This window comes from Anolis carolinensis, chromosome 3 (genome assembly GCF_035594765.1).
Source record: "Anolis carolinensis isolate JA03-04 chromosome 3, rAnoCar3.1.pri, whole genome shotgun sequence".
NCBI classification, from domain to species: domain Eukaryota; kingdom Metazoa; phylum Chordata; class Lepidosauria; order Squamata; family Dactyloidae; genus Anolis; species Anolis carolinensis.
The window spans coordinates 269,104,093-269,117,625 of NC_085843.1; the positions used below are offsets into that span (position 1 = coordinate 269,104,093).

The following is a 13,533-nucleotide window of genomic DNA, read 5'->3' on the forward strand; positions in this document are numbered from 1 at the left end:
GAGGAGTGGCCGTTGAGGAGGAGGAACCTTTGCGCATGCGCTCTTCGACGTAACACCGCTCTCTTCACCCTCCCCTCGCCTCCTCTTCTTCTCTCCTTATTGGCTGCTCGTCACATATCGCCCCGCCCACTCTGTTGTCTCCTGGCCCTCTTCCTGGAGAGTGTACAGCTCACCCGTGCCGTCATTGCTCTGCGCCAGTTGAGTCAGGGCTTTCTTTCCCTCCTCCTCTCCTCATGCGACTTCCACGTGTGGTTTTTCCCTTGCAGCTTGCGCCGGATCATTCCTGTACGGGAAGCGGCCTGAGTCAAAAAGGCTCCGTTGTTTCGCGCGGTTGCTCAGCTTGTCACATAGATCATAGGGAGAGGCCTTCACGGAAACCATAAGCTCTCATGTGCCATAAACTCGTGCAAGCAGCACCATGTAAAGCGTTTTTTTCCCTTTTCTAGGTATTATAAGATATAATTTATATACTACAAGTTATCATATAGTACATTACGTTATATAATATTAATAGTATAATATACTGGTAGTGAATTACAGTAGAGTCTCACTTATCCAAGCTAAACGGGCCGGCAGAAGCTTGGATAAGCGAATATCTTGGATAATGAGGGATTAAGGAAAAACCTATTAAACATCAAATTAGGTTATGATTTTACAAATTAAGCACCAAAACATCATGTTATACAACAAATTTGACAGAAAAAGCAGTTCAATACGCAGTAATGTTATTTTGTAATTACTGTATTTACGAATTTAGCACCAAAATATCACGATATATTGAAAACATTGACTACAAAAATTGCTTGGATAATCCAGAGGCTTGGATAAGCGAGGCTTGGATAAGTGAGACTCTACTGTATATATATTGTGGTATAATAATATAGTACAATAGGTAAAGGTAAAGGTTTTCCCTGACGTTAAGTCTAGTCATATCTGACTCTGGGGGTTAGTGCTCATCTCCATTTCTAAGCCGAAGAGCCGCCGTTGTCCGTAGACACCTCCAAGGCCATGTGGCCGGCATGACTGCATGGAGCGCCGTTACCTTCCCGCCGGAGCGGTACCTATTGATCTACTCACATTGGCATGTTTTCAAACTGCTAGGTTGGCAGGAGCAGGAGCTGGAGCTCCCGCCGCTCCCGGGGTTTGAACCTGGGAGCTTTCAGTCTCTAGCTCAGTGCTTTAACGCACTTCGCCACTAGGGCTCCTTATAATATAGGACAATATTATGTATAAAATTCTATAATTATACATTATATATTACATGTAATATTATTAGTAATATTACAGTACAGTGGTATATTGCAATATACAGTAGAGTCTCACTTATCCAAGATAAACGGGCCGGCAGAACCATGAATAAGCGAAAATCTTGGATAATAAGGAGGGATTAAGAAAACGCCTATTAAACATAAAATTACATTATTTTACAAATTAAGCACCAAAACATCATGTTTTACAAGAAATTGATAGAAAAAGTTCAATACACAGTAATGTTATGTAGTAATTACTCTATTTATGAATTTAGCACCAAACATTGCAACATTTACTACAAAAACAAGGACTACTAAAAAGCATACTGCCTTGGATAATACAGAAGCTTGGATAAGTGAGACTCTACTGTAATACTAATAGTATAATATACAGTTAGTGCAGTATATGTATTGTGGTATAATATAGTACAATATTATATATATAATTATATATTATACATTACATGTAATATTAGTAATATTATAGTACTGTGGTATAGTACAATATAGCAATGTTGTTTATTCATTCAGTTGCTTCCGACTCTTCGTGACTTCATGGACCAGCCCACATCAGAGCTCCCTCTCAGCCGTGGCCACCCCCACCCCCTTCAAGGTCAAGCCAGTCACTTCAAGGATACCATCCATCCATCCATCTTGCCCTTGGTCGGCCCTCTTCCTCCTTCCTTCCATTTTCCTCAGCATTATTATCTTCAAGCTTTCCTGTCTTCTCATTATGTGGCCAAAATATTTCATCTTTGCCTCTAATATCCTTCCCTCCTGTGAACAGTTGGGCATTATTTCCTGGAGTATGGACTGGTTGGATCTTCTTGCGGTCCAAGGCACTCTCAGAATTTTCCTTTGACACCACAGTTCAAAAGCGTCAATCTTCCTTTGCTCAGGCTTCCTTATGGTCCAGCTCTCACATCCATAGGTTACTATTCTTTCTCTTATTTACTTATTTTAAAGTTTCACCTCTCTCACAGGAAATACCATACAATATAGCAATATACGAGGGCTATCCAGAAAGTTCATGACGTTTTGGAATAAAAAATAAACAAAGTATAGGAGAAAACATTTACCATATTCAGTTGAAAGCCAGACCCAAGTACTAGTTCTCACCATAGTCCCCACTGAAATCTAGGTAGTTATCATAGTGATAAAAGTGTTTGAAAAGCCCCCCCCCCCAAGATTCCCGCCTGGCTTACGTCCTGAACCAGGCTGGCTTCCCTTCTCTCAGCTGTCAAATGGTGCGCTCAGCTTTCCACACGATCTTCCTCGATCACTCTTTTGTTTTGCAGATGCTTGCAAGGAAGGTTTTTTAGGACAGGAAAGGTGTACTTCTTACAAAACCTTAGAAGAGCACTTTCTTTGCAAGCATCTTCTTACGAGGCTGAGAAAGTGTGACTTGCCCAAGTTCAGCCAGTGGGTTTCCATTGCTTAATGGGGATTGGAACCCTGGTTTCCAGACTCATTGTCCATTACTTAAACCACTACACCATGCTGGCTTTGTCAATCCAGAATTGATTTAATGATTCTGTGTGAGAGTACTGTGTCTCTGCAGATCTTGGACTACTGGCTTTCTCTGGCCTAGCTTTTATAGCCAATGGTGAGGGTAAGACGCTATATCTGTTGTGCTGTATAAGTTGGTACCATGGTCATTAACATATTCTGTTGAATTGCAGATGGTAGGAAAAAAAGTCTGCAGTTTACCATAGAGTTCTATCATCTTAACCTTGGTATGTTTTATGAAAGAACAAACTCCTTTCCCTGGCTCAGCGTATTTTCAGTCTGTGGATACAGAATTCATGGTTACAAAGACCCATTAAAAATAAATGCATAAACTAGGCCCTCTGTTGCAGATACTGCATGGTACATTATCCCCCCCCCCCCCTCACTTTTTGCACCAATCAGTTGTAAAAGTCAGGCTTTAGCCTTCCTGGCAGGATCTCATACAAAACAACAAGAACAGGAATTCATTCTCAGCATTATAGAGGCACAGCTTTCCCATGACCTGGGCTAGAAGCAGATGAAAGATCCTCTCATCATCCCAACTGAAATTGCCCTGGCCTTGGAGGCAGGGAGAGAAGACAAGCATAGCTCCATCATAGAGCTGGAAGAGACAAGGCCCATCCTGTCCAACCCTCTTCCATGCAGGAACACACAGTCACATCACCCTTGACAGATGGCCACCCAGCCTCTGTTAAAACCCCTCCAGAGAATGAGACTCCACCACCCTGCGAGGCAGCATATTCCACTGTTGAACAGCTCTTGCTGTTAGGAAGTTCTTCCTTATGTTTAGGTGGAATCATTTTTTCCTTCAAATCCATTGCTCTGTGTCTTAGTCTCAATAGCAGCAAAAAAAAAAAAAAAAAAACAACACATGATGTTTCCCTTTCCTCAGTGTGACATCTTTCCAAATATTTAAACATGGCTAACATTTCTCCTTTCCGCCTTATTTTCTCCAAGTTAAATATTACCTACTCCGTCAGCTGTTCCTCATATTCAGCTTCCAAATCTTTCATCATTTTAATTGCCCTTTTCAGGGCATGTTTTAGCTTGTCAATATCCTTCTTGAATTGCGGTGCCCAGAACTGGCAACAGTATTCCAGGTGATGTTCGCTCTTTGTTTCCCTTACTCAGATTCTAGAGACACTGTACTTCTGCTTCTGAGCCCAAGTATGCATCACTAGATGAAAGGCCCACTCCTCCATTCCAGTTGCCACTGTCTTATCTATGGAAGGAGAGAGGAGGTAGTATCTGCTAAGTATATACGTTCAGCATATACTACCTCTTCTTTCCTAATTTTTGCCCTAAAACCTATCCTCGAATCATATATGCGGTTGATCTCGTTAATAAGTTGAGGGCAGGTTTGGGGGCAAAATTGCGGGTTTTGATATGACCCATAAATAAGTAACCCATTGGAGAGGGAAAAATGCCAGTGTTGCCGAGGGGCTAGCCGCCTTTGGCTACCCCTGTCACCATTTTCTTGACTGGGCATTTCAAATGGTGTTATGCCATTGTACTCAGTGTAGGGAATGATTCATTTTTGTTAAGAATTAAGGGATGGTACTTATATTGATCTTTGTATAAATTATCCCAGATTTAGATTGTAAGACCAAGGATAGGGAACAAGAATTTTTTGTTTGTTTGTAAGGTTCCATGTATGTTGATGGTATAGAGATAAATGATACATTAACATAATAATAAATCCAGTCCAGATGACCTCTGATACAAAGTATGGTCAAGTATGCCAACTTTCCATATACCAGTCATCACAATTATCATGTAAGGATGGTCATGATGAATAATAATTCTACTGATGGTTGTAATGCAGTCCTATGTGCTTTTGTTCAAGGATTCTGTAGAATTCATGGTGATTCATTCTCTAGGAAATACCAGAATACAGACTAATATTTGCTGAACACTACCTGTAGTGTTGGCATTGATTGTGTTGTGACGGGAAGGTCTGTAATTGTCACGGCACTGCATTTTTACATTGTAGCTGTCCAGTACAGAATTTCACTTGGGAGCATTTTGCTTCTCTCTTATGCAATTGCTAAAACCAGGTTTCGTTCCATTAAAAGAGTTTGAAATTGGCAGGAAATTGTTAAAACTGGACAGAAATGTTCACAGACATATATTTCTTCAGATATGAATCTTCTTACAGATACCAGGTTGTAGCTTCCAAAAAGGCAATCCTATTGGTTGATGTATTTCATGGTTTTGTTCAGCAGATGGTGCTAGTGATTTTGAAAGAAGGGCAGAAAACCTAACATATAGTAAGGCAACATCTTTTTTACTTCAGCCAAACAGTGCTGGGTGTATTGAAATTATTTGTGGGGATGCTTAATTGTCTTACAGAACAAGTCGTTCAAGCTGCATGGAGTCCTCAAAGGAACAACGGAATGAAAAGATACACGGAGATACAAAAGCTAGTGGCTGGGATATCAATTATTTTGCACCGGTTCTGTTACCACACAATCTTAAAATCAGAAGAAAAATGAAAAAATTAAAACTAAAGTCAGGGATGGAGAGCATGTAGCTCTTCAGAAGTTCTTGGAGTGTATCTTCCATCATTCTTCACTATTGGCTGCCTTAGCTAGTGCCGCTGGGAATTATAGTCCAAAAGCATCTAGGCTGCCATTATGTGCAGCAAGCTTGGAAACAACAACTCACAAGTAATGCAGTCAACTATAAAGAGTTAATTTTCTTGTCAGGGTTGTGATTAAGTTATATTTCAGAGGTAAAATAGCAAATTGGACTGATAATGATCTGAGTTATTGGTGGGAATGATTCTTCTTCCATGTCCGCATCCAAACAGCCTTGCAACACCTATTGAGATGGCCATAACTCTAAAGCACCCATAGTTTATTTGGACTAAACCCATTGTATCATCCAGAGCCAAGACATTAAGCCCATTATCGATATCCACACTGCATTTCTTTCCAAACACACTTCTCTCAGGGGCAGATCAATAAATGGACATACTCTTCAAAATAATCCAATGACAGTTTATTAATGTTTCCCATCACATCAAGATCCAACCAGCGATGACAAGGAATGGAGCCCTGGATCACTTGAGACTGATCCTAACCGGACAGTTTCTGAGCCAATCAGGAGCCAGCGCGGTAGACTTGGAATAGCTGTCAAAATACTATAAATATGCTCTGTACTCAAAATTGTGGTATGTCAGTTCTTTAGAGTGTTTTCTCTCTTGACATCCCCTCTGGCCACTGAGAACAAACCTCTGATTTTGTCTTCAACCTGTCTGTCTCTTTCAGCCTTCTGGGTTACCTGCGATTCTTGCAGACTGATACAACACTAGAAAACCTGATAAATCTAGCCGCTAAAAAACCACCAGAAGCAAAACTGTGTGTGCTTATTGCTTATTTAGAAAAAACTATGTGAGTAGAAGTGCCCTAGTCATTAGAGAATAATGACAGCTTGGATTGGAATGTATGCACATGAGAAGATTCAACAAGTCCCTACCCTAGAGGTTTAACCTTGTAGGCACATTGTAAGCTAAGCTTGCAACAATGTTTTTGTGATTATATCTAACTAGAAAGATATTTGTATTAAAAATAATAATTTTCTGATGAAACTGATTTTTTATAGTCATTTTGGTGTCACCCTTCTCCATGGTGGCCCCCGACTTTGGAACTCCCTTCCATGGGGAGATTAGCCAAGCCTCCACACTGCCCTCTTTTCGTAAGGAACTGAAAATTTGGATGTTCCAAAAAGCCTTTGAGAAGGATTAATCCCTAGGCCCAGTCCCTAATTGCCAGATAATAATCTGTTCTGTACCTCACTCACTGCCCCGGCTCTGTGATACGTTGTTTGCATTACCCTTTGCCCAGTCCTTTGAGTGTTGATTAGGTCCTTTCTAGTACTCCTGGTCATTGGACTCCTGCACTTTGCCTGATGGAGTTTCAATGTACTCAATTATATATATATATGTATCATTTTTAATGTGTTTTATCAGGGCTTTTGTATTTTATGATATTTTATTTTTTTCTAATTCTGTTGGTTGTCATTTTGTTTATTAAGTTACAGCTAGGTTGTTTATATTGTCTAATGTGCTTTGCCTTGATGTTAATTTTTTGTATAGTTTTCTTTGGGCATTGAATGGTTGCCATATGTTTAGAAACTGCCCTGAGTCCCTTCAAGGAGATAGGGCGGTCTATACATAAAGATTATTCATTTATTTATTTGGATGGTGTGCCTGATTTAGTCCATACTCTTTGACCCACCCACCCCCTACTATCTGCTCAGCTTCCAAGATCAGAGAGAATTTGAGACCTTCCCACTGCTATTATTTCAATGCTATTATTCCTGTAGGCACATTATAAGTTAACTCTTCTTCTGGACCAGGACTGCTAACTACAAATCCATTCTTTTCTCCATATAATTGATTTGTATGTGTGATTTCATGCCTTTATGTAAAAAGGTAATGCTGCTGGTGTTCTTTCAGTAGCCAAATGGGACCGAACAATGTGCCCATGGGTGCTGAGGGAGAGAAAGCCTGCTAATTCTTTATTAAAATCCACTATCAGCTGCTGTTTAATTTGGCTGTAATAAAGCAAAATCAATTGCATGTATCCTGCGGTAAAGGCCTTGCCATTTTAATCATTCACAACTGGGTAATAGAGGCTATGTGCAATATATAGAAATGGGTCTAAACAATAAGCTAATGGTGAATATTGTGAAAAAAATCCATCTAAATGGCATCTTTGGACAAACCTATTCATAGCTCTCTGCAGCTGTGGATGGTTTGTTTTGCTAAGCTTAAATTCCCCATTGTGAGTCAGGAATCCCTTTGTTCATTTCCTGCTATTTCTTTATTGAGCTTGATAAAGAAATCAATTTCACTTTGGGATTTTAAATGGTCCATTGCTGCTGTCTAAAACTTTTTTTAAGCACCTATCTATCTTCTGATTTCTTATGTCTCTGGCCTGATGTGATTATGATTTGAATGTATATATGCTTAAGTGTTGTTTCTCAAATGAGACACTTAAATTCCTTTTGCTACAGTTGACCCTCCATATCTGTGAATTCTGTATCCACAGATTTAATGGCTTGGAAATATTTCTGTTCACTGAAAAAAAATCAAAAAAGCAAAACTAATTTTTGCCATTTTACATAAGAGGAACCATTTTGCTACACCATCGTATATACGTAATCTGAATCCAGCGATTTTGGTATCTAGGGGTAGTGTGTGTGTATGTATGTATGTGTATGTGGAACCAAAGTATAGCAGATACAATTGGCCTACTGTATTTCCAAGTTAGATCCAGCATTATCCTGTAATCCTTGAGTGGCTCATAACATTCTGCTTCTTCCTGTGATAAGTAGCATTTCTTTTGCATCTAAGCACAATGAAGTCCACAACTGAATACTGGTCCATATTCTCCCTTGATTATAGAACCATAGAGTTGGAAGAGACCACATGAACCATTCAGTCTAACTCTCTGCCATCCAGAAAAGTGTTTATCCTTTGCTTCGTTATTGACCTGTCAATAGCTCCCAATCCTGAAATAGCTCCCAATCACCTACCTTTTGCAATGGGTCCGTTCCATTTGTGTGCCAACATGTTAATAATAAAGTGACACCAGAGTGTGGTATTCTTCTCCACCACCCCCACTATTCCGAAGCTGTCTGTTTCTATTTGATAAATTTTATAGTTATATTTACAGCTGCTTTTGTTTTTACAAAGCTGGAATTGCAAAATTGCTCTAGTTTTTGCCATTCCAGCTTTGCAGTTATGAAAATGCAGGAAGTAAGGAGGATATGCAGAAATATGATGGTGGGACCATAAATGGTCAGCAGGATTGAAGAGATGTGACATCAAAGGTACTCAACCTGGTATGTGTCAACTGCACTAGCCAACACATTTTATGCCTCAAATGTTAGTCTTGTTTCTGGGTATATTTGACTTGCTGATTCCAAAAAATGGCACTGGTTTTGCTCTATCAGCTCTAGTTTTTGAGATACAGAACATATGCTGTGTATAAGTTGCCATCTGCTGACCTACAGAAACCCATAACCATACAGTATATAAGAAACTAGAGCTGATATGATCTATCCAATTCAATTTTCTGAATCAACATCCGAAGTAATCCCAGAAACAGGCCTAAAAACTAAGACATTAACCACCTTATCACATTGAGAAATTTCCCAGTCGTACGACACTTCAGCCTTATTTCCAACATAGAGAGGCACTGAGCTCATCACTTGAGTTAAGCTACTTCTGGCTGTTAAATATAGCCCTCCGTGGTTGAGAAGAGGAAGAAGTGTCCGGAAAGGAGGGAACTCCAGCAATTGACCTCATCACATTGATAAATTTTCCCCTCATAGCACACTTCAGCCTTTTCTAGCATGGAGAGGCATGGAGCTCATCACATGTTCCAGGATTGAAAAGAGGCAGAAATGTCCTGAAAGGAGGAAACTCTGAACACAGGCCAGCAATCGTGTTTAGAGCTTCTACTTCTTATCCTGCTTTACTCCCATGGTTCCAACTGAAAAACAGGTGTGATCAAAGTTTCCCGTCCTGTTTCATTTCCCAACTGTCAGCAGTCTTTTGTATCCTCTGGGGTTCAATGCAAAACAATAGGATTCCATGGAAAGCAATGTTTTAAACCTGGATTACTGTCTCTTGCATCCTCTGGTCTTTGATGTATCCCATGGAAAGCAATGGTTTTAACCTAGATCACTACCTCATGTATTTTCTGGAGTTTGATGCAGATCAATAGGACCCCATGGAAAGCAATGGGTTTAACTTGGATCACTGTCGCTTGTATCCTATGGGCTTTGAGGCAGAACCATAGGATCCCATGGAAAGAAATGGTTTTAAACTGGTGTCAGTCTCCTTTAATATAATGGGCTTTGGGCAGAGCAAGGAATCTCTTGGTTTTTGGATATTGTTGTTTCTCCTGATTAGTAATACTGACCTTGTGATGTGTGTAAGATGAATGTATTGCCAGCTCTCAAGTTTCCACGTGTGCATGTGAGTGTGATGGGGAGGCAGAACTACGCAAAAAGGGACGGTCACCCTAGCTTTCCTCTCTCAATGTCATGAGGTCATAAGATTGTGTTGTGCTATCAATGACAGTAGAATAGTGGGTTCATGTGATAAAGTCCTTTGAATGGAAAAATGTTCTCTGGTTGCCTATCAATAAAGAATGTATTTAAATTAATCCTACCTTTATCACAGAGATAATCAGTAATTCCTGCAGAGCTTGTGCCTTGGTCAAGTGTATACACTTGATTTTTTGGAGTGGACTTTCTTTAGGAAATAGTGAGAACCATTCTGCATTTTGATAGGGTTGTTTTTCTTTAGCAAGTAGCATAAGTAGTGGCTTTTTGTGCCAGGTCAATATTTGGGTCTTTCCTTTATACACGTTGTGAAATTCTATTAAACCGATCATTACTTACACAGATAGTTGCTTTGTAAATGAAAATCATCACATTTTCTAAAATCCATTTGTTATTAGAGCAGAAATAAATTTTCCATCCATCGCCCCGAGCAACAGTAATTTAGTTTTTCAAAGCAGAATGGCAAATCCAGTAATGGATCTCATCTTAATTTAATTTGGTTCATTCTGTCTTTGTTGAAAGAATTAAATCTTATCTGTAATGTTTCTCAGTCACAAAGTTCAATAATATTGAAGAGTTGTTGTAAGCAGGGTTCTTTCTTATTTTCTTTGATATGTGTTACACAGAGCAGATTTAATCTGACTCACAAAAACAATTCTATATTGGGATTTATTTTTGTGGTGGCGGCATTAAAATCACATGACAATGGGCTAGAGATCTGCCTACATGAAAACTTGCAAAGGCATTTCCAGACTTTTTCCTTATTGTTAAATACAGAGCTTATCCCAACTTGTTCTCTAAGGCTTTCATGGCCGGGATCACAGGGTTATTGTATGTTTTCCGGGCTGTATGGCCATGTTCTAGAAGTATTATCTCCTGACATCCTCATAACTCTGAGGATGCCTGCCATAGATGTGGGCGAAATGTTAGGAGAGAATACTTCTAGAACATGGCCATACAGCCCTTATCACATCCCTTATCCCAACTGGTTGAACTCCCCCAGTAAATATCACATGCATCTATGTCTGGAGTGTATGACTGTCGGTTTACATCTATTCATACCCCCCCCCCCCCCCGCCCGCAAAACACTGGTTTGTCGCTTTAATTGAAATGTGTGTATCAGATTTCCTTCTCTATCCAGATGTACACAGAGGGAAGGCAGAAAAGGGTACCCCCCCCGTCTACATTTTCATCAATTGGAACCACACAGGATTATTGGAATAACTGAAACCATGGTGCATCTACAGTGTAGAATTAATGCAGTTTGAAACCACTGTGTTGCCATGGAATTGGTGCAATGGAATTATGGGGGATGTAGTTTTGCAAGGTCTTTATTGGTGGCTCATCAAACTACATGGAGATGCCTTTGAAGAGTGCTCAGAAACTTCAGTTGATCCAAAGAATAGCCAGACTGCTAGCTACTGGGGCTGGCTACAGGGAGCATAAAACTCCTCTGTTGCAACAGCTCCATCGGCTGCCTACATGTTTCTGGCCATAATTCAAAGTGCTAGTTTTGACCTATAAAGCCCTGTATGGCTCCGGTACAGGTTATCTGGCCATATCTCTTTCTATGAACCTGGGTGACATCTAAGATCTATTCGGGAGGGCCGTCTCCCTGTCCCACCATCCGCTCAAGTGTGCTTGGTGAGAACACAGGAGAAGAGGGCCTTTTTGGTGGCTGCTTCCAGGCTGTGGCACTCCCTCTCAAGACAGACCAGGATAAGGAGAAGTGTGGGTGGGATTCTGGGGTTGAGGGCAGGATTTAGTTTTAAAAGCCATCTTAAGTGTATTTATTATATTTGAATCTGTTTTTCACCTTAATCCACATTGTGTTACAGTAGAGTCTCGCTTATCCAACACTCACTTATCCAGCGTTCTGGATTATCCAACGCATTTTTGTAGTCAATGTTTTCAATACATCGTGATATTTTGGTGCTAAATTCGTAAATACAGTAATTACTACATAGCATTACTGCGTATTGAACTACTTTTTCTGTCAAATTTGTTGTATAACATAATGTTTTGGTGCTTAATTTGTACAATCATAACTTAATTTGATATTGAATAGGCTTTTCCTTAATCCCTCCTTATTATCCAACATATTTGCTTATCCAACGTTCTGCCTGCCCGTTTATGTTGGATAAGTGAGACTCTACTGTATTTGTTTTTAAATTTTTGTATTGCGCTTTTAAAACTATGACTAAAGTGTGGGATTGTTAGCCATCTTGAATCTTCACAGGCACAAATAAAGTAAATAATAATAATAATACTTTTGATTACTCTTGTAAAAGCATTTTCCCTCAGCTCTACATTATTATTCTCATCTCTGTTGGAGGTTAAGATGGTAGTGCTGCAGATGTGGTGGCGGAGCCTAAAGAAAAATGAATTAGGAAGAAATAGAATGTGTTTGAAGAAGAGGTTTGCGGGGGGAAATAAGTTTGTTCTTTTTTGTAGGGAATGACAGAGTTTGAAAAGTTATTTTTAAAATGAAGGAAATAATGGCCCTCTGAAAGAAGTTATTCAATGGCTCCCAGAATACCATTCTACCCTTGTTTGGTTATGGCTGGCTTCAGCATGCTGCTATATTTATTTTTATTAGTAACTTTTCAAACTTTGTTCCAGGCCTCTTCAAACTATAATAACTATTAAGGGAAGTGAAGGTACTCATGCAACACTATCACATGCCTTTAAAAAAGCCAGCACATTGAATGAAATTATCCCCAAATTCTCTCTGGTTCATTTATTTCTCTCTCTCTCTGTTTTTCCATCAGATCAGTTGTAATAGGACACCCAGCCTGAAGGGGATAATGAAAAACAGCATGAAATGGGGCAGAAAAAACTCCTAAAAGATCAGTAGAGAAAATAATAATGGGATCACATGCCCCACGTTTGTTGCATTAGGACCTATCTCATTTTCGAGAGGAGGAAGTACACGTTGTCAACCATTCAACTGACGCAAGACAGAACTCTTAAGAGCCATCATTTGGGGACTTTAAGGAAACACCATCAAAGTCATGCTGATGAGAGGCTTTTTGTAAAGTTTATTAATTACAATGCAGTTACAATTACAGTCCGGGAACACTGTTTGAATGATACATTAAAGTGCTGCAAGCATTTAGCTCACCCATATGGCCTGGTCACTGAAATTGTTTTAATGATTAGTGAGTTAGTCAAACACCGAGAGACAACTGTCCCTTCTCTCAACAACTGGAGCGTCTGTATCCCAGAAACAGATTTCAGATCCACAACATGGTCAGAGTTAAAATGTGGACATGTTCCCTGCCAAATTGCTGAGTGCATTAGAAATCAATACATATAGTGCTTTACTCCAGCTATGCCTACAAATTACAATGAAGACTTTTCAAAGCATTGTGCTTTGCAGCAATTCATGCACAAAAGCTGGGTCTAATGAATACCATTAACTCTCAAAGCACTCACAGGAAAAATGGTAATAGGGTAAAGCGTTCACTTTTGTTCTTAGAAGCACAAAAACTCCAAGTGTGATGGCTGTCTCTTTAGTTAAGTTAGATTAAGTTTGATCTTGTTCTCAGCCTTAACTAGATCAACTGGCTTTCTTGGTTAAGGACTGGTCTCCTCAGCTTGGCTCCCTTAGCACTCTCTTGGAAAAGTTACTTTTTGAAATTGGGCTCCCTAAATCCCAAACCCATTGTGGCCACTAGAAAAGCAGCCA

The 13,533-nt window shown here is 39.7% G+C and overlaps 1 long non-coding RNA gene across 1 annotated transcript; it reads left to right on the plus strand.

Annotated features, from left to right (window-relative positions):
• Positions 1 to 84: 84 nt before the first annotated feature.
• Positions 85 to 12,969, plus strand: LOC107982595 (uncharacterized). The gene is made up of 2 exons (XR_001730056.2): positions 85 to 446; positions 12,614 to 12,969. It is a non-coding gene; the product is annotated as an uncharacterized LOC107982595 (long non-coding RNA).
• Positions 12,970 to 13,533: the final 564 nt, after the last annotated feature.